The sequence below is a fragment of the Hippocampus zosterae genome, chromosome 1, assembly GCF_025434085.1.
Source record: "Hippocampus zosterae strain Florida chromosome 1, ASM2543408v3, whole genome shotgun sequence".
Taxonomy (NCBI): Eukaryota; Metazoa; Chordata; class Actinopteri; order Syngnathiformes; family Syngnathidae; genus Hippocampus; species Hippocampus zosterae.
In genome coordinates, this window is record NC_067451.1 from 30,273,104 (window position 1) to 30,295,565 (window position 22,462).

The 22,462-nt window shown below is 40.2% G+C and overlaps 1 long non-coding RNA gene across 1 annotated transcript; it reads right to left on the reverse strand.

Annotated features, from left to right (window-relative positions):
- Nucleotides 1-10,502: 10,502 nt before the first annotated feature.
- LOC127608317 (uncharacterized) lies at nt 10,503-11,262 on the reverse strand. Its single transcript, XR_007964237.1, has 2 exons — nt 11,114-11,262; nt 10,503-10,821 (listed from the first exon to the last, which is right to left on the reverse strand). It is a non-coding gene; the product is annotated as an uncharacterized LOC127608317 (long non-coding RNA).
- Between the last annotated feature and the right edge of the window lie 11,200 nt (nt 11,263-22,462).

Consider the following 22,462-nt stretch of genomic DNA (forward strand, 5'->3'; position numbering starts at 1 on the left):
AGCAGTAAAATCAAGAACAAATCTAAGTCATGCTGAGTCGAACGCCAAAGAATACAAGTGAGTTTTGAGGAGGGCTCTAAATATGGGCAACGAGGAGGCTTGCCGAATGTTCAGTGGGAGGTCATTCCAGAGAGAGGGACCAGCAACAGAAAAGGCTCGATCCCCTCTGAGCCTCAGATTAGTTCTTGGTACTTCTAACAAAGACTGGTCCACAGACCTGAGGCGCCGGGCAGGTGTGTAGGGGCGGATGAGCTCAGAGAGGTAAGGTGGCGCGAGATGATTCAGAGATTTGAAAACAAAGAGGAGGATCTTGAAAATAACTCTAAAATGAATGGGAAGCCAGTGAAGGGATGCCAGAGTAGGAGTTATATACATTTATTTATTTATTTCCAGCCATTCCATCATGATCAAAAATTCACATTGCAGCCCAGGACATTTGACCACAATCATTTTCTTTCTTTCCATCGATGATGTCAAAATAAAAGTATGTGATGAGTCTATTTCCATGTACACCCGCATGGACTGCAAAAGTGCTATGAATTCTATCCGCATTGTTGTCAACTTGGCAATCTTTTCACCTTATCGAGTGACTACATAACTTTCTTCTGTCTCATCAACTTGGTCCAACAGTCCACATCAGGAGAAGGGAACTCCAGTTCCTCGAGAGCCATATCCCTGCCTTTTTAGATCTCCCTTTACTTCAGCACACCTCTCTGCCAAAGAACGGGAGTTCCCTTCCCCTGCTCCACAGCCTTGCTGCATGTACAGATAGACCCACACAACAAAGACACTAAAGGCAAAGTCAACTATACAATACAATACAATACAATACATGCTGATTTATATAGCGCTTTCACAACAGCCGCAGCTGTAACAAAGCGCTTTACAAAACAGTTAACATAAAGTAAAATAATAAACACAACACATAACATAAAACACGGACAGTCGTGCAGTCCTAACCACTTTTCCGTCACACGCTTTGTTGTTTGAAGCGGTTTGAGATGAAAGAGGAGAGAATCAAAGTGTCCTTTAACCAGTGGATCAGAGACGTCATGCTCAAAATGTGCACACGTCGGCTACAAGCTAAGTTTCAAAGTCAACAAGAAGCTGTAGCATCCATTGACGAAAAAAGAGATTGGTTCACTTCTCCTGTCCCATGGAAATCCATTTCAATTCCAAGCGGCAACTCACGGTTCCAAATACGCATCGGCGCTCTTCGCCAACGCTCCTCTCTCCTCATCCTCAACTTCAGCTGCCATCCATCCAGCCGCACCAACGCCAACTGTCCAACAGCGCTGACATATAGCCACTGAACAAATCGGGGTTGTGAAAAATGCTGCCCATTACTGGCGCAAAAAACACAAGCGCCCCAGGTCTATCCAGCACCGACAGTCAATGGCGCCGACATTCCTCCCAATCAAAATCTGTGCTGGTACAGGCGTGCTGCCGAGAAGGCGCAACCACCAAGCACAGATACTGCTCCTTTGACGAATGTCGTGGCCAAAAAGCGCTGAAAACAGTCCATATCAGGTCCACACAATGAAACAACAAACAACATGTGACAAAACAAAAGACAAAAACAGCAAAAAAGAACAAAAAAGAACAAAAAAGCAAGGCTCTTGAAGAGCACTTGCCAAAGGCTGCCTACTCGGGCGCCATCTTGGGGAAAAAAAAAAAAAAGAAAAAAAAACTGAACTATAACAACAACTGAAACCATATAAAAAAATCAAGAATAGCGTTTCATTCAACTATTGTTTAAGTAAGGGCAATGAGGGCTTTGGTCATAATTAAGTGCTTACAATATGTCACTGTTCTATTACATATGAAAATTTGAAATTTTGGTACAGCAAGCATCATGGAAGTTGCCATCTTGATTTGCTTTCGCGGGCCACTTAAAATTATGATGTGGGTCCACATCTAGCCTTGAGTTTGACAAATGTCTTAACTGGATCGATGGTGTTGGCACCAAATGCAGAGAAACAATGCTCCTTGCCAGCCAAACATAGCAAAGTGGTAAATGTTATTAGATGATCATAAGAACTCATTTTGAGCAGTTCTGGCGCAGGAATATCACATTTGTGAACTTTGAGAATGAATATGAGAGTCAGAGAGTGCAGGAGGATGCCTCCAGTGTATTCTATGGGAAAAGAAAAGAAGAGTGTTTTTTTCTCTTTTTTAACAGCTTTGGTTAACCCACTGCCTGGAGGGATTAGTTTAGCCTTGGGCCGGAAGATTTAAGATCCTCGACTGAGAGAAGAGTATTTTTTGTGGCCTTAGTAATAAAGGCTGGGTTTGAATAAGTGAAATGCTGAGTTGCACTTGATACCAGCACATTTTCTCAAGTAACATTTTTTTTCCTGACAGAGAATAATCATTAAAACAGTAGTGTAAGGAGAAAAACAACAAACTGTGGGAGTTACTTCAAATAACTCTTTCAAAGTTAGAGGACTGCCTCACAGTGCCTTTCAGTACAGTTTAAGGCCGAGTGTTTTATTGTTCTCTGCGGGCTAACTTCTTTTTACACTTAATATTTAGTATGTTAAAAAGTGATGCAACAGCACTTGCATCACATTACCATTCTACTCTCATTCATCACTGAAGGGAGTGTTTTAGTTTAAAAATCTGCAACCTACAATCATTTCACGAAGCTGAAACAATCCGTTATTCATATTAAGTTGTTTTTTATTTGTAATGTTTTTTAGCAAGCCATGATGCCGTATCTTCATATTCAAACTCTTTTCATTTGCTGAGATTAATTTAAGAGCACCTGTTAAATTGGACACCAATATCACGTCTCATCCTCAAGACCTTATTACGCAGACTCACCCGAACAGCTGCACCAAACAAATAATATCACCTTCTAAGTTTGCGTAAGGCTTTGTTTTCACTATTGAGAAAACATAATTTTGAAAACCTGCACAAGCACATCGACAACATTCAATATCCAGCCAGAAGATCTTGAACTGAAATTCAGGACCTCTCTATTTCTCTATTGTTATGTGCTAATCATTTTCACTCAAATGTGTCCTATTTGCCGATGACACAACTACTGTTCTGGAGAAAATATGAAACAGCTTCTGGAAACTGCGGAAAACGAATTAAGCAAATTAAAAAACTGGTTCGACAGAAATAAATTATCACTTAACTTGGAAAAAAACAAAGTTAATCATTTTTGGCACGAGACCAATCAAATACCAAGTTAAAATTAAGTTGGTTTTTTTTGGTTTGTTTAATGAACATAAAACATATACAGTAATAATTGTACAGAAAATAAGGTAGTTAAAATAGTAAAAAGAAAGAAATCAGTCTTGATTCAACGCAGTTATTATGTTCAAGGGAGTAGGAAGATGTAAAAAAAATGTATCTAGTCCTACCCCGTTATGTGTTTATATCTAATAAATCATTTTTATATCAATCAGAAAAGAAAAAAAGTAAGAAGAAAGAAGTCTCCATTATGGCTCATACTTTACCCTTAACCATGATATTTTTACAAATTTTGGTTTGTATCGGGATTATATACATCCACACCCTGGCACTCTTGTGTCAATTTTCTTTTGTATTCATAATGGATATTTCAATACCTTTCTCTATTTATCAACTTAGTTCTGATTTATCATTATATTTAATGTTTAGAATTTATCATTTCAACTCTGATTGATGTAGGTTGTTTGTACAATTTTTTTAAAATTTGTTTTTGAACTCAGCAAGCGATTTACTCATTTTCAGGTCCATTTCGAAATTATTCCACAGATTAACACCTTTGATAGATATACTTCTTTGCTTGATGTTTGTTCTTATTTTGAGTTTTTTGATTAAGTTGGTACCTCTTAAAGGTAAACTCAATTGAAATAGAACAATCTAATGAAAATAAATTTCTTGGATTAGTAATAGATGCAAAATTATGCTGGAAGCCACATATAGATAACGTTAAAAGAAAAATAAAACTATAGGATGTGCTGAATAGGAGATCTTTGCATACATTATATTCTTCATTATTACTTCCATATATGACCAATTGCGTAGAATTAGAACCAGTAAGGGCGGCCCGGTGGTCCAGTGGTTAGCACGTCGGCTTCACAGTGCAGAGGTACCCGGTTCGATTCCAGCTCCGGCCTCCCTGTGTGGAATTTGCATGTTCTCCCCGGGCCTGCGTGGGTTTTCTCCGGGTGCTCCGATTTCCTCCCACATTCCAAAAACATGCGTGGCAGCCTGATTGAACACTCTAAATTGTCCCTATGTGTGAGTGTGAGTGCGAATGGTTGTTCGTTTCTGTGTGCCCTGCGATTGGCTGGCAACCGATTCAGGGTATGAAAGCCTACATGGAACGCCATAACCAGGTGGCTGGCATAGTCTACCGAAACATCTATGCGGAGTATGGACTAGAAACCCCAAGGTATAAACGGGAAACACCTCCGAAGAAGGTGGTGGAGAATGACAGAGTGAAGATCCTGTGGGACTTCCAGATCCAGACTGACAAGATGGTAATGGCGAACCAACCAGATATCATGATCATAGATAAAGGGCAGAGGAAAGCCGTTGTAGTGGATGTAGCGGTCCCAAGTGATGGAATCATCAGAAAGAAGGAACACGAGAAACTCGAGAAATACCAAGGGCTCAGAGAGGAGCTGGAGAGAGCCTGGAAGGTAAAGGTGACAGTCGTGCCTGTGGTGGTCGGAGCACTCGGGGCAGTGACCCCCAAACTAGATGAGTGGTTGGAATAGATCTCGGGAACAACATCGGACATCTCAGTCCAGAAAAATGCAGTGCTGGGAACAGCAAGGACACTGCGCAGAACCCTCAAGCTTCCTGGCCTGGATGGCCTGTTCCTGGACGGACACCACCCGAGGGGGGTGAGACGAGGATTATTTTTACTTTTATTTTTTTATGCATGTGTGCGCATTCATGCGCGTCTGCGAGATCACAATGGCTCATGAAAAGTCCTCCACAGGGATTGGTTCTGGTAGACTGGGCATCCGTTAGGGACCACGCGTCCACATCCAAGCACCCAACGATTTCCAACTGAGCCTGGATTTCCTCTGTGGGCCTGGTCTGTGCTGGTTTTTCCTAAACATTGTTTGCTTGCTGGGGTGTCTTTATATGACTTTTTCTCAATTTAACCGGAAAAGTGGTGCGCCGTTTAGTAATAAACATTAAATCCCTATCGGTTTGTGGCCCATGAAAAATAGATAATGCTCATTTTTGCCGTGACTGGCAGACGTTTTTGAGGGGAGCGGATTTAATTTCAGGGATTTCTTTGTAGGAGAGAGACTTTATCTAGTCAAAAGGCAAGCTATTCATATTTTCATATTTATTTATTTCTTATTACTACTTTTATTTTTTTGTTCAAGGGTGAGTGTCAGGTTATCTTCTTCTATGCCAAAATAAACCGTCTTCTGCTGGTTGTTAACTAGCCATGGTTTTTGTTCAACTCTTGATTACGTGTGTTCACATCCATTGCTAGTCATGATGCCACTGTGCATTATCCTGTCTTATAGTATCCGTCCGTATTACTTGTAAGCATGAGTTCATGCTGTTGCTTAATGTGAAGGTGAAGAGCTTTTCAACTGTATGACGTAATTTCTCAGGTCATTGACTCTAAATGCTGTCAACTAGGATTTAAAATGATGTGACAAACATAGTAACCAACAGCGTTTTCACTTGGAGTTAAATGTGTCTGTTTGATTTTGTTTCGTATACAGCACTGGCATCCAAACTACAGCGCAGGGATCATTTATGCCCACTCGTCCATTTTTTGTGATCCGCTGCATATACAAAAAAATGACATTGGACATGTCTTGAAAGGTCATTACAAACAAAAAACAAAATTGTGAGGGGCAGTATACAACTACGACAACAGTTTTGACTACTACTCCTCCTACTATCAATAATAATAATAATAATAATACAGTAGGCGGCCCGGGAGTCCAGTGGTTAGCACGTCGGCTTCACAGTGCAGAGGTACCGGGTTCGATTCCAGCTCCGGCCTCCCTGTGTGGAGTTTGCATGTTCTCCCCAGGTCTGCATGGGTTTTCTCCGGGTGCTCCGGTTTCTTCCCACATTCCAAAAACATGCGTGGCAGGCTGATTGAACACTCTAAATTGTCCCGAGGTGTGAGTGTGAGCGCGGATGGTTGTTCGTCTCTGTGTGCCCTGCGATTGGCTGGCAACCGATTCAGGGTGTCCCCCGCCTACTGCCTGAAGACGGCTGGGATGGGCTCCAGCACCCCCCGCGACCCTCGTGAGGATCAAGCGGTATGGAAGATGAATGAATGAATAATACAGTAAATATTCCCATCCCCGGAATTCTATGGAAAGGAATATCCTTCACCCGGAATAAAAACCTATGCATTAAGATTTTGACTACGATATTACGTGTCCTGCCCGTAGACAGCTGCAAACATTTAAAGTTAGTAAAAGCTGATTTATTTTGTCATGACATTGTTTACTGTCAGTTTGTATTCCCATCCATGTTCATAAAGTAGTAAGTTTAGCCTGTTCAATAAATGTTTATCCTGTTGTGCTTTGAGCGCGATTGAGTTTGACACTCCTGCTCTAGGCCGCTACTGGTCTCCTTGTTTCCGCGCCATCCATACGCCTACACATTCAACAAATTACTCAGGTGAGTCAACACTTGATTACTGCAATTTGCTGCAGTTTGTTGAATAGGAATGTTTACTCTCTGTCTAGTCTGATGGCTTATCTTGTCACACAGTGTCCAAATAATAGTTTGATGAAGATTTGACCACACATTTTGGGGATTGTATTTTGATTCAAGCAATGTAAAGAGTTAAACAACATTTTGTAGAATAGCAACTCAATCTCCTGTGTGAGAACAAGTTTGAATAGATTTTCTGCAGTTCGGAGTTCAAGCAATAAGTGGTGTTTGCAGCTCATGTCCTAGGTGCTGCTCATTGCTCATGCAGGCAATATAAACCTTTTGCTCACCTTCACTGTGACTTCCGTCAGTTTAGTGATCAACACCACCGTTTCATTTGTTCGCTGTTTGGAGGCATTCACCATTTGCGTCATCTAAAATCTAAATGAAGTCTATTCATATCTGCGGACAAAAAAAACTATTTAAAATCCTTCTAATAGTTTTTATTGTATTCCAATGTATCAAATGTTTTGTATCTTTTAAGAATGTGAAGAAAAATGACATTGTTCAAAAATCGCAATGTTTGCCTTTTTCTTCACAAAATGAAAACTGTATGGTATGAACTGAAAAATATGTGCGATTTTGCAATTAGAAGGTTTTAACCCTTTCAGGGAGAGCGGTTACTACAGTGGACAGTTTATCAGGTTTCAGGTTATCATTATTTGTGCATGAAAGGGGTAAATTGGACATTTTTTAACACACTGCTGTTATTTCAAACCGAAAGCAAGTAGTTTGCAAGTCACTATAAAATAATTACCGGTAAATGTTTCCCTACCTGCTCAACACTTTTATTATATGTGAAACATGTTATTAATCTTCGGCAAACTGCCAACATCCATAATTTGATCTAATTCACAGTCATACTCAACCTTATTGCTTCATCTTTCAATCTTTCCTTTCTGCCTTCGGTAAAATCACTCAAACCAGTGGAAATAGCTGTGCTGTTACCAAGGCAACTGCTAGCTTGTGATTTAAAGCCAGAACTAATATATCTATCAATATATCTCTATCTATCTATCTATCTATCTATATACAGTATATGTACAGGTATTATATTACAGTTTATGTACAGGTATTATACACATATAATCTCTCTCTCTCTCTCTCTCTCTCTCTCTCTCTCTCTCTCTCTCTCTCTCTCTCTCTCTCTCTCTCTCTCTCTCTCTCTCTCTCTCTATATATATATATATATATATATATATATACATATATACTAGCTGGTTCATCAGCTAGTTCCTGCGGAATGCTGGTAAGGTGGGCCTTCGGCCCACAAAAGTGTTGTTACTTGGTTCAACTTTTTGTTCATCTTCATTGCTTATCGCGAAAATAAAGAGATGTTTAGCTCTACTAAATAACTAACAATTTCATTGCAATGCTTGTGGGTAGACAACATTTTTTCGCTAAGATGCCCGCGCGATCGTAGTGAGCCACTGCCTGAGCGGCGCAGTGGCAGCGCGCAGTGGCAGCGCGCAGTGGCAGCGCGCAGTGGCAGCGCGCAGTGGCAGCGCGCAGCGGCGCGGTGAAGTAGGTACGTTTTGAAAAGGGACAGACGGAAGGACAGACCGCGTGCGGGACAACGCGCAATATATATATAGAAGAAGATATATATTTATTTTTATACATATATTTATATATATATATATATATATAAATATATGTATAAAATATATATATATATATATATATATATATATATATATATATATATATATATAGAGAGAGAGAGAGAGAGAGAGAGAGAGAGAGAGAGAGAGATATTCAGGACATTGACAAGTATCAATCCTCATCTCACCCCTCGGGTGGTGTCCGTCCCTCATTCAGCTCGGGTCCTCTACCAGAGGCCAGGAAGCTTGAGGGTTCTGCGCAGTATTAGAGAGAGAGAGAGAGAGAGATATTCAGGACATTGACAAGTATCATTTAATCACGATGATGATGGAGTCCACTGCAGAATATATGTGATGTTCATGTCGATGATCATATACGATTGCAAATGTTTTTAATACTTTGTAGCTGATATATTACGGAGCCCCTAAGGGGACATGGAAGGAAAAAAAAAACTTTGCGAGATCTCGCAAAGAAAGATTGCGAGATCTCGCAAAGTAATGCGAGATCTCGCAAAGAAAGATTGCGAGATCTCGCAATACTTTATTTATTTATTTGTAATGGTCGTTGCCTTGCTTCCGGGTCATCGTACGTGTAAACGCAGACAACAGTTATGGAGCGTGTTCAACCGTTCGTGAATAGAATTTTACTTTGAAATTGGCTTGAAATACAAAGACATTAAATCTGTTCTTGATGTTAAGTACGGTTTCCAAATACCGGTAAGTGAAAGACATTTGAAGCGAGTGCTGAACCAAAGAGGACTATTTCGTCGGAAAACGTTCAAATACTTGGCAGTCCTGGTTGACTTAATTCGCAACCAATTGCAGCATTCCGGACAACTACACGGTTACAGGTGGATGTACAGTAAGTGCAGAGAATATGGACTTCTTGTCAGGAAAGAGGACGTTCGTCTGCTCCTGAAAGAGTTGGATCCGAGAGGAGTGTCGTTAAGGCAAGCAAGACGTCTGAGACGGCGAAACTACTTCTCCAAAGGGCCAAATTTTATATATTTTATATAATTTTTTACAGGATGAGTTGGATGACACGGCCCTAGTTTGGAACAGCCATCTCATCAGGCCCTCAAAGAACATGAATGTCCCCAGTGGTCGGCCCAATGTGATGTATACGTTACCTGAACTTTATGGTACAAGGGACTTCCTCTCCCCGGTTGACAATGAACAAGTTCAACTGTGCAAAAGCCAGCGTGTCTTTCGTTTGACCATGCCTTCTGATCCAGATGTATTTGCATTGTGTGCTTTTTTAATGGCCTAGTCCGATCTAATGCCACCAAAAGATCCATTTCAGGCTGTGAACTTGTATTTACACCTCAGAGAGGCCCTCACCGCTACTCTTTAAGATAAGAAAACCTTTATTAGTCTCGCAATGGAGAAATTCCCAATTCACAGCAGCAAATTTAAGAAAAGAAGAATATAAAATATACAAAATATAGGAGCTGCTGGAAAGGCGGCCACTCTCACGGCGCCATTTTGAAGTCAAAATAACACAACACATAGGACAGACAGCCGTGCTATCTTCACCAATTTTCTGCATACACTTTATAAATTACAGCAATCTATGTATTGCTTGGTGTTTGGACCAAACTATATTACGGCTCCTCAACTGGTGTGAGAAGTAACATTTACTGAAGCCTGAATTTGACCATTGTCATTTCTTTTATCACTTCACCTTCAAAGGATAATTGAAACACTTTTGATGACAAATAATATATACCCATCCTAATTAAAAGCATTGTTTATCTGCCGTTTTTCTACCTGTACAGTATAAGGACAACATATTTGATCTACAATATAAAATTTTTGTCTGTCAAAGCATTATTGGTGTAAATAAACACTTTCTTGGTTGCTGACTTTATTCACAAATACTTAACCAACGTGGATGCTGAGGAGTATTCCTACATAATTGTACATCATCCCAATTGAATTTTCACCTGCCTGTAAATGATGACTGCGTAATTGTCACTCCTCACTTTCGTCAACAGGTGGTTTCTTGTATTTAAAAAAACTGTTAAGAATGATTTGGAACAAATTTTATTCACATTGACAAATTCTTACAAACATTAATCTCAACATTTTAAATGGAATATAAAACTTCAGACTTTTGGGTAAAACTGAAAACTCCCATCTTGCCCGAAACCATCATGAGAATAAGTGGTGCAGAAAATGGAAGGAATGGAGAACTAACACAGAATCGATTGCATTTTAATAATGCACAATACACAAATGGAAAACAATTGCAGACTGCCCTTCACGTGGTTAACTATGCCAGATGTTTTACATCTCAAAAGTGCAAATGAACAACAGAGCCAATAAAATTTTTAAATCTTGCCATTCTCTCATCAAGGTTTTGGAGCACACTTGGAGATCCACCCAGTACACCTTTTTTCCTCGATCTTATTTTGTCTCTCAATCTTTGGAGGAGCATTTCATTATCACCCCTGGACATTTTTTGTTGACAAAAGCAAAGGACAGCTATTCGATCACCATAGGAAGTGATACATTTGCCCATTTGCTCTTCAGTCATCAGAGAAATTACCTCCATGTCAACCTGCAAAGATAAATTGTGAGAATGAATACTTGAAATTTTGACTTAATTAATAATAACTTTTAACAAATGTAACATGAGTGATGGTACAGAGCAGTCATCATTATTTGTATTCAATATTACATACCGTAATATAATAATAATAATACATCAGGAAGCAGCAGCACATTTACTAACTGTGATGTCTTTTTAAAATTGTGTTACATAAAGTCATTAGTGTAAGAACTATGAACATCAACAGTACAGGTAGAGTAGATGCTACGCTTATTATGTTAGTGTATGGGTGTATGCCCACCTTGTCGCTTTTCATGCGCGTAATGTCCACCTGAGCGACATTTCTTGATCGCAAGAAGTTTTCCAAGTCCTCCTCCATGATACTCTCCTCCTCCGAGGTAGTGTTGTCTCTCAAATGAGCCGCGCACGTAATTCTCTCCTCCTCCGAGGTCGTGTGTAGTCTCTCAAATTAGCCGCGCACGACAGTCAACGTTCGGCAAGCTGACCTGGAAGTAGATCAACGCGCAGGAAAAGAACACGCTCCATAACTGTTGTCTGCGTTCACACGTACGATGACCCGGAAGCAAGTCAACGACCATTAAAAATAAATAAAGTGTTGCGAGATCTCGCAATCCTTCTTTGCGAGATCTCGCAATCTTCCTTTGCAAGATCTCGCATTACTTTGCGAGATCTCGCAAAGTTTTTTTTTCCTTCCATGTCCCCTTAGAGGCTCCGTAATATATGGCTGTCATCATGGTGCAGTTTGCAAAGAACATGCATAAAGCAAGCAACCAAAAAATCCTCCCAAACTCGCACAAGCTTTGTTAATTCCTGATTAATTTACCACTTGCTTTGTTGTAAATAAATGATTACAAAATGAAGTAATGTCCATCATTCATAATGATTCTTTATTGTGTTGTGAGAAAATCAGAGTGAAGGCTTTTTATTGTTTGCCATTTAGATTTTTGAAAAGAAGGAATCTTAATTAAAAATCTTAATTAAAAATGCATATCACACAATGGTTCAAAAATCCAAACGGTGCCCATCTCATGATAAAAGGCTTTGCTTCTATTTTCTCATCACAAATGTCAATAATTTATCTCGCTCAGTTATTTTATTTATTTATTTATTTTTAATGGCTGAACAGGAACTAAATTGGCTTCCTCTTAATCACTTAATGATGTTGGATTCTCTCAAAAATGTTCACGCTCTTTCTCATCTGCGGGACTAAATAATACCCTAACTTTCATCTTGACATGTCACTCCCTCATAAATTCCCTCAATGCTCGCAGAGGCTTCAGAAAAGAAGCCCGGGGGAGAAAAACAAACTCCATCAGAAGGATAACATTTCTTTGACACACGCAACCTTGTGTGTCTAATGTGTAAGAATATCCCTGTATCCTGTTGACATGTGACCCTCTCAGTCTATCTGGGACAAATTGTCTCACTGAACACTTTGCAAGCAAATCTTTGCACGCAGCATCATTTGTCAATTTCAAGAGTGTTTGTGGGCTGGAGCTATTATAACACATAGAAAACACCGTTGCCCACACTTGAGGCCGAATATAAAGCTCCTCAGCAGAGATGTCACAGCCATTTTTCCAAGCCACATTGCCATTACGGTGCCACTCAGAAGCTGGGTTGTTGACATAAACTGGTAAAAATGCATTTTCCCCTCTCTTGATATTAAATGATTGCTCCTGCATGGAGCGACGGTCCAGTGTCAAAAGTTGCTGCCTTACAGCCGAGGGGTTTTCAGTTTCTCAGCGCAGGTCTGTGTAGTGTTTGCATGATCACACCAACCTTCCCACATACTTCAAAGTACTGGCTCAAAAAGTAACTGAAATCAGTTGAAACAGCCGAGGTCCGAAAGTGACTCAGCCAATGCTGGGTTATTTATAATCAGCGCATTGGGTTGAGGGTTTGACCCAGGATGCGTGGGCAAGATTTTGACCAAACATGGGCTAGAAACTACTCATACGGATGATTTCAAACTATCAATGAATGGTTTGTCTGATTATCAGTAGAGTTGAGGTGAAGAATAGTACCGGTACTCATTTTATGACCAGCATTTTTCGAAAAGAAGCAACGTGTCACGAGCATGTGCAGTCAGCCTGCCCGGATCCAATCTTCAATCCAATCTGATGGGTCAAAATGATTCGTCCTACCGTGGGTAAATGCAACGAACTCTGCTCCAAATCACAGCTACACAAGCAGTGAGTTAGGAAAACATTTTTTGTGTGTACCACATTGCAGAAATATGCAAGTTAATTAATAAAAGACAATAAAAGTCTGAATGTTATTTTTTAATTATTCATTTTATGCCCTCCAATTGACTGGAGAACAGTTCATAGTACCCAAAGTCACTTGGGATAGGCTCTGGTTCACTAGTGACCCAAATGAGGATGATATTTTCCCCCCACAATTTTATTATGATTGAATTCCGTCCTATTTGTCATAAACAGGAAGCAAAAAAGGTCAAAAGGGAAAAAGAGGAAAACACAGTGAAGGATCAACATACCTATGGCGAATGAATGACCACAACTTTATTCTTAATGACTATACAGTAGTGTGTTATTTTAAGAGGGGCGTGCAACTTCATATCGTCACTCATGTCATGTTTTTTGCAGTGCCTTGCAATGGGGCCACCACTGCCTGTACACTAATGAGGACGAGCACCAAAGAAAATGGATGGATGAAGTTGAAGGATTCTTGCTTTTCCACAATGCCGTCTAAAACGTTGAGTGGAACCATGCATTACAATGGGGCACCTGTGGTGTGCTGCAGCAACTAAATGAAGAACATTTGATCGAAAAAAAAAGCACCTTTGTCAGTCAAGTTTAGAAATTGGTTCACTTTTCACCAACAGTCACGTTTTGATTTGAGTCGCTATGACAATAGCACGTACAAAGCGAGCAAAGAGGTTATTGCCGGTAACGAAAATAAAATAAAGGAGTCAGCAACTCAAACTTCCCAGACATATTGACCGCTTATTTAAAGTGCATGGTGAGTTACTGCAATTTGTGCACTCAGTCATAAAAGTTGCAGTGCTGTATTTGCAAGGTAATACTAAGGCCAGTGGGAGTTTTGTCAGAATTTCATTATTTCACCAATCACAGTTTCAATTTTCATATTTAACTGTGCGGGGGATGCTATTCAATGTAAAAACTAGTTAATGCTGTGTTGTTTTCGCAACCCACTCTCTGCCTAATTGGGGATTTTGAGTATACTTGGGTTGCATTGACCAAGGTTGGGTTAATTATTGTCACCCAGGAGATTGGATTGAAGATGTTATTTGGACAGGTTGAAGCTTTGGCTGAAGCTTTTCGCCATTTTAGGTTTACTGGAGTTGATGTAAATTGTTGTTGGAGCCCGGACGGCTTGACACAGTGTTCGGCGCTCAAAACCCTGTCAGGCGGTATGGCCCAAACACATGACTTGCTGTGGTGACCCGTGAGCAATTGCGCACTTCTTTCACCCTCTCAGCGCACACAGTAACATCTGGCGCGTACCACCCACAAACAACATTTCAACACTCATTCCTTCATTTCCACCGCACTTTAATCTACAAAGAGATTCAATCTACAGCAGACTATATTCACACTTGCATTACAGTTTCAGTAGTGCGGCCGAGGGTGCACACTCAGTTGTTCTACGAAGTTTCATGCATACTTTGACACACATTTACTCACAATCACCACAGGCGAAAGGCTGCAGGCGGCTCACGGATCACTCCAATCAGGAAGGCCAAATATGGACATAGTTTACGAGCCTCTTGAATGAGGCTCTTTCGCACGTTTCCAAGGTCATATGACTCAGATTTTTTTGTGTGTTATTAAATGAAATTTTTGCCATTATTCATGCATGGACAATGTGTGACTTATAGAGACCGGCTTCATTAATTATGCTTAAAATAACGTGTGCCAAAATAAAAGTAACACACTGGGTCAATTTTATTTGTGTCATAAATATCTTCTATTTTTATATAAAGGTAATTTGAATCAGACGAATGAGAACGTGCATCACCACAGTCTTTTAACTTGAACCAAATGAGTCAGCTCTTCAATTTGAGTCAGTGTTGCCATTACCGTTGCAATTTGAACTACTTGACCATGTGATTCAGAGGGTTTGCGGGAAGCATTATTTCTGTCGAAACTTTTTCCAAATGGAAAAATCTAAGGATGTGTGGGTAACTTTGACATATTTCACCTTTACTTTAGAAAATGGAGCAAACAGTCTAAATTCTGATGGTTTTTATGCTGTACTATCATCCTTATTCATTTGGGTGTTATGATCCAACATGGTTACCATTTTACTTGTAAATGCTTTAAAATGTACTCGCTAAATGAATTTGAGTACCTGGTAATAAAATGAGAAAGGATCTGTGTACATTTACAGCAGCAATGTGATTTAGTGGAACGATGAGAGTCAGTGTCAAGTGCGAATGAATAATAAATAGTGTCTGTGCAGATGTGAACTGCAAACTACTTTAACATATACATACCAGAGATACAGAAATCAATGTGAACAGCAGTAGCAATAGGAGTATTTAGCGAAAGGCAACATTATAGAACACATTTGGACTGGAGCAAACTTCATCAGAACAATTCATCAGCCGTGGATTAACAACTATCGTCCAAACAATATTTGCCAAGGACAAACTTAGGGTCTTGGTCTTTGAATTTTCTTCTTACAATACGCCATAACTTTGGATACTAGTGTAAACGGTGGAAAACCCTTTCAGGTTTGGGAGCTTGACTATTTGTGTCTGTCCAATTTCAGAACATTTCACAATTGAGGACACAATCTGCATGGATGCTGATAACAACAGCAAAATCTCTGGCCAACTCTCCTCCTCCTCGCATGATTGACCACAATTTGGCGTCAAGGGTCTACTTTTGAATAGATTCTCATAATTTGTGATTCTGGCATCAACAGATGTCATAGGAGCAGGACTCAAAGGAATCAACGGTTGCTTTGGGAAAAACAACATTCAACACATGTGAAAACTGTCACTAGATAAAAATACCGGCCTAGGCTTGAGAACATCCATTATTTTTCACATTACCTCAACACCGCATGTTTGCCACGCAGGGAGATGAGTCGGAAGGAGAGAGCTGCATGGATGACATGAAAATGAACACTCGGCCCGATACTCTTTTTATCTCAATGGAGCTCTGCGTTTCTACAGTTCTTATCATGTCATACACAACATGTGGCTTCTGTCCATGTGTAAATTAGATTTTAAAAAATGACTTTGTTTTCCCGGTGAGATTTATTTTTTTAACCTGCTGGGGTTATTTGCTGTAAATGTCACATGGAACGTAGAGTGCCCCCATCCCCTCTCCCAACAAAACAATTTCCCAGAAATGAATCAGTGGGATGTGTGCGGCACATCCAATGCATGCACTTGCCTCCTGATCGGTCTCTGTCAATACTCTTCTGACACATTCTTCACCAGTGTACTGACAAGTAGATTGGACCGCTCACAAACAGACAATGTGTGGCAAAATGACGTTTTTTTTGTGTTTTTTTACACGTCACATGCCTCCAGAGTATTGAAACAGATGCACAAATGGATGCCATTAAGGTACAAAAATGTTCAAGCGGGTTTCCAAGAAACTTATTTCCGCCGGAATACTCTGAAATTGCCACAAAATCTAATGGTGAGCCTGCTCATACATGCACGCTCTGAAAATATTAGTTAATTAAGGTGTCATTGAACCGGGGTGTGTTGCGTGACAGAAAAATCCATTGGCTCCATTAACATAGTAACTGTATCTATTTGCATGTCAAATGTCAGAGAAACTATTGGATTGCAATGTGACAAATGCACGTTTCGTTTGTGCTTGCTACATGACACTAGATGACCCACAAAAACAGAAGGTCATTTGATCCATTGGTTTGGATTTTACTTGAATTTCCTACCGGGTTGCAATTGTGGCTTCATTTTCACAGCGTTTCAGAGATTCTAAAAGGAGTCGCAATATTTGTAATAAGCAGTTAAAAAAGCTGGGTCAAAAGTAAACTAAATTGGGTTGACATTGCTAACCCAAAAAGGACCAAACCAATGCTGGCTTATTTGTACCTAGCTCATTGGGTGGAGAATTTTACCCACCATGAGTCAAGATTTTGATCTAACAAGTTGTAAAAAATGATTCTTACTGATGAGTTAAAGCTATTAAGAAATTAGTTATTAGGTTATCAGTGTAGCTGTGGTTTAAAATTTGATGAATTTTCTAAGAAGACGCAGCAAAACTTTTCTGTCAGGTGTCATCACAGTAAGGCACTTGAATAATATGTAAGGCAGTTTTTGTTTTTTGTTTTTTACACTAGATGCCCATCCTGACACAACGCCACCCATTTTCCACAGCTTGGCTGTCCACCCTGACAAGGATGTGGACAGGCTCATGGAGTGCTGTGAGTTTCTTTAGCCAGTAGGTGTGGACCATGTCCGGGCCCAGTGCTGTCCAGTTCTTCATATCTGAGACTCTTTCCTGTTTGTCTGCCACTGTTATGGTAACTGGGTTCTGTTCAGGGAGGTTGCTGTGCTCCTCTCTCAGGGTCACCAGCCATTGTGCACTTCTGTTATTTGCAACCTCCTTCTCCCATATGCCTTTCCAGGACCTTTCAGTTTCCAGTCTTGGTGGGTCAGCTCTGTTGTTAGGACCCTGCGACTGAGCATACACTTTCGCAGGTTGTGTTGCGAACAACCTGTTTATTCGTCTGGCCTCATTCTCTTTCGTGTACCGCTTTAGGCGGCTGGACAAGGCTTGGAGCCTTTGTTTGGCAGTCTCGAGTGCTTCAGGTATGGTCATCTGGATGTACCTCTCGGGTATCGGCCTTTTCATCACACCTCTCTGGGCCTCCGTCAATTGACTCACATCTTTCCGATCCGCCTTGATCTTAGCCTCCAACCATCTTTGTCATGGTGGGTAATGTATCTCATGGCTTCCGTGGTTGCTCTTATAGCCAAGCATCTCTCGGATCACTGATGCTGAAGCGTATATTAGCTCATTGGTTCCCATGATCGTTACGGTAGGGATCGCCCTCAGTGCTGCATTCACACTTTCCATGAGGTGCCCTGGAGATTGTGGGAATGAACTAACTGACCAGTCTGCAAAGGAAGGCATGAGCAGACAATAACCCTACAAAACCCCTGACTTATGTGCTTAACAACAACAACAACAACAGCAGCAGCAACGGCCAACGTAGGCCAGTATTATCCAATCAAAATTGCTCCTGGAGCCAACTGCAGCCCTGAACAGGAAATGAGCAGTAAAACATTGATAGATGGAGTGGCAACCTCTGCCTGGAAGCTCTTTTGTCACAGTACATTTTGACACCAAGTAGTTTACAGTCACGGCGGTAGATCAACCATGCATTAACTAGACCTAACATAATGGTGTGCAGAACAAGTGGAGGTACCACCTCCGTGACCTCATATGATACTTGCACCTTCAATGCATGCATCAAGGAGATCCACTCTTCCCATGAATGTGTCATATTACTTCACAATGTATAGCATCCTGACCTCCAAAAATGTATTTTCTGCTTTGCTCCAGCGTCAAGCATTATCTTGAGGCTCAACTGCAAAATAGGATCAGATCAGGGTAACAGATTTGTTGTCATACCACTTGACAATGACCAGCCTTTCTTTTTTTTTTCCACCCTGGCGTCAACAGATCCTCTGCCTCTCTTGGCAAGACTTTTATCATCTTCAAGCTGACACCCAGCTAAGCCATTGCATTGCCACACAGAGTGCCCACAAAGTAGATCTTTCGTTAAAGAAGGTTGAGTACCAGTGGTACTGAAGAAAATAGATTGTCGGCAAAGACTTTGTAGTTGTGGTCTAATGGGAGGGTTCCAGAAAGCTTGTCCACAACATCAACTCCCATGCCAAGTCAAGATTTTTTCCCAGTGCCACCTTCATACACTACAAAATCACAGAGGAATCCTGAAGAACAACAGCGACTCCAAATTTTCAGTCTCCAAGGGTGGGCCTTGCCCTTCACATACTCTCTTATTGGACTGCGTGTCCCTCTGAAGGACACTAATTGCTCATCAATAGAGTTGTGCTCTTCCGGGGTGATATCCAGACATTGTTTGCGAAACATACCCAACCATGGCCGGATCTTCCAACACTTTCCTGTTTGATACATTGGTGTTGTCAGTGAAATGTAGATTTGTCAGCAGGTTTAGAAAACGATTACGTGACATGATGTCAGCCACCATGGGCACTTTGTGCCATTTTCCCAGTATGCACGATTTCCTGTCAGTTGGCAAAGACCGATTCTCAGGTAAAGACCAATCATTATTTCCAGCTCTTTTACAGTGGTGTTTACATTGTTGTGGTTTTCCAATTTTTGTACACTGTACAAATGTGTTTGGTCTTTGAGCAACTAAATTATTTCTGCTGTTATGAACTTTCTGAAGTACTCCAGAGGTCTAAGAAGATTGTCTTGAAGTGTGACATGGTCCTTTGAATGTGCACTTTTGGGATTTCAAAATGGTTTTCCTTCAATAAAATGTTTTTTTTTCCCTTGGACAGTTCCTTCTTCTGTTCCTTTTTTGTGACCATGGACATTTTCTTGTTTTTTTCCTTGGACGGATGTATTTTTATTTTGCTCTCCTGAACTCACATTTGGTTGTGGTTCATAATCAGAACTACTTGATTCACTGCTGTCTGAATCACCACACTCACCTGACTCATCACTTTCCCTGTCTTGGCTATTGGGGTTGTAAAGAGGGTCATCTGGGTTTTCATCTGAGTTATCGTCACATCCCTCAAAGCCACTGGCATCTTCCAGGACGATCTTGAGTGCATTTTGAAGAGAGCATTCCTTGTTCTTTTGCATTCTAAAAATGTATAAAAAAATACGAAAGTAGAGAATATAGAATAATTTGATATTTCTTTTTATGGGATAAGCATAGGATAGTAAAATTGCTAGAATTACGTTAAAGTTCCAAAAAGTGTTTTACTTTCACATTATTTTAAGAGCCTTAAACAAGTGAGAATATTTTGTTTTATCTGCGAGCCAGATGCAATCATCAAAAGAGCCACATATGGTTCGCGAGCCATAGGTTCCCGGCCCCTGATCTAAAGTGGCCCTTGATGTGAGAGTGAGCACGGATGGTTGTTCAACTATGTCTGCCCTCCAATTTGCTGGCAACCAGTTCAGGGTGTCCCCTGCTGACTGCATGAAGACAGTTGGGATAGGCTCTGGCACCTCCCTTGTGAGCGATCAGAAAGTTTCTGGATGTTGGTTGATGAGATAGATCATATTGTTTTGCATAATACTGAAATTGATAGTATGTTTTTAAAATAATGACCGTTGTCAATACATTTTTACACACTGCCCCTTTAGCCCATACACATTTCTAAATACATTATACGATAACATAAGATAAAATAAAATAAGATAAGATAACCTTTATTTGTGACACACTGGGGAAATTTGCAGTCTACAGCAGCAAAATTGGGGGCGGGGACAATGTTTCATTGCACAAAATACAATTTTCAGAAAAGAACTGTACAAAGTTAAATATACGTGCAATATAAAATATAGCATTAGCAATATATTTGTACAATAAATTTAATAAATTAGCAATAGCATAAAAAACACAGCATAAGGTGGCTGTGCTATTTACAATGGTTCACGTATGTTTATTCAGCAGCCTGACAGCAGTCTATCTTAAATGTATTATTAACTGAATCCATAAACATTTCAAAATATATTATTGTTATTATTATTATTATTACTACTACTACTACTACTACTGAAACCTGACTTGCTAGAGAAATAAACAAGGGCAGATTCAGAATTCAGAAAAAAAGAAATTGAGCAGTTTGCTTGCATCTCTGATTTTAAACGAATGGTAAACAAGCAAAACCAAATGTAGTCTAAACCAAATCATAACATTGTGGCCCTGATCAAATCTCAAAATGCACAACATTGTGTTGTTTCTTTTTTTTTTCAATGAAACGTGTTCCTTAATACCCTAGTTTCTGTTGCTACTTGAAAAAAAGTAGATTCAAGATTTCATTGGACAGCGACATTGTCCATTCTCTCAGAAACCACCAAAAACTGCATTCATATAATTTTAATTCAAATTAACTGAAAGAGGTTTGAGAAACACATTTAAGTGAACACTCTCACAGACAGTTTTCTGGTATTCAGGAAAGGGAAGTTTTGAGTGTTTCTCCTGATGCAAGTCTCAGTGCAGCAATGACAAAAGAGTAGCACAAAAGCAGGGCGTCATAAAACATTCAACATCATTCAAAGTCTCCGCTCCCGAGCACACCAAAACAATCTGACATTCAAAACTACAAGAGAATGTCGGTCCAGGAAACATATTTAAGGAAGTCTCTTTTTTTATTTTTTCATTTTGGGGAGAATAACGACATCTTGGGGGAATACAACTTGTGGGAAAAAAATACTGTGGTTAGACTCCACTCAACACCCCCCACCCCACCTTCCACCCCTCATCATCCTGTTGTAGACTCATATAAAACAAGACTGTAAAGTTATTCCTCTTTTGTCAAACGAACATGGGCGTTTCTTGGAATTTCAGTTCAGAATAGGCAAAATTGCTTGATGCACGTATCACTATTCTGTCATTTTTAACCTGCCAATCTTGTTGAATTATCATGGTATCCCCTTTTTGAACTTTTTGTTGTTTGGGGTTCATTACCCTGCTTCATCATGAAGGCTCTCCAAATGAGTTTTGTTGTATCTTTCTTCAAATTATCAGACAAAATGTGTTGGGAGACTCAAGCTATGCCATTTCCTCCACTGGGTTGCACATATATCGTAATCGTGCTATTGAGAACTTCGTTCTCAAAGCTGTAGCCTCTCCATCACTTGGTTTAAATGTCCACCTTTGTATTATCAGTCCAAAAAGTGCTCATCTTCGTATTTTAGCTTTCGTTTTTAATTTTTCCTCCTGTCCCCATTCCCTGTGATAATTTGTGTCTTCCGATGTAGCCTCTTCAGTCTTTGACAAAAAGACGATTGTCATTCATATACTCCTGCCCGCTGGATTGTGTTGCAGGTGACACTAACAGTTGTTTTGGGGCCTTCTTTGGAGCTCTCAAAAGATGTTTCTGTCATCAGCTCCTGCTGTTTCCCATGATCTACCCGTTCAACGTCTGTTACTTAGTACACCATTGGTACTCGGGGACCCTCGGGCAAAACAAACTTGTCATTCACATGAAACGCTACTTTTCCTAGCATTCTAAATGGAGAGACCATCCTAACTGGGATTTGAACACCAATCGCTCTGTCTAAAGTCAGCAATGTTTCCCACTGATCCGTCCAGATGCTCTTAGGCCAACTGAATTCAATTCCAGGATAAAAGTTGTATTGAAGAGATGGTCGGTCACCTCATCTTCAACCCAATCTGCTGGTTCAAAAAAATCCTTCCCCATTTGCTCAAAATCCACAATTTGCCAGCGCGTGGGTTAGTACACCAACTCAAGCATTGTTTTGTGTGAAACAAGTTGAGCTCACTGTTCTTGTACTTTTGGAGGCGGGTGCATGCTGTATAATTCAACCATTTAGACCGTTAATTGTCATTAAAGACCAATCTCAATTCGGGGTTATAACAATGCACTTAAGACTACTTCAGTCAAGAACATATCTATTTC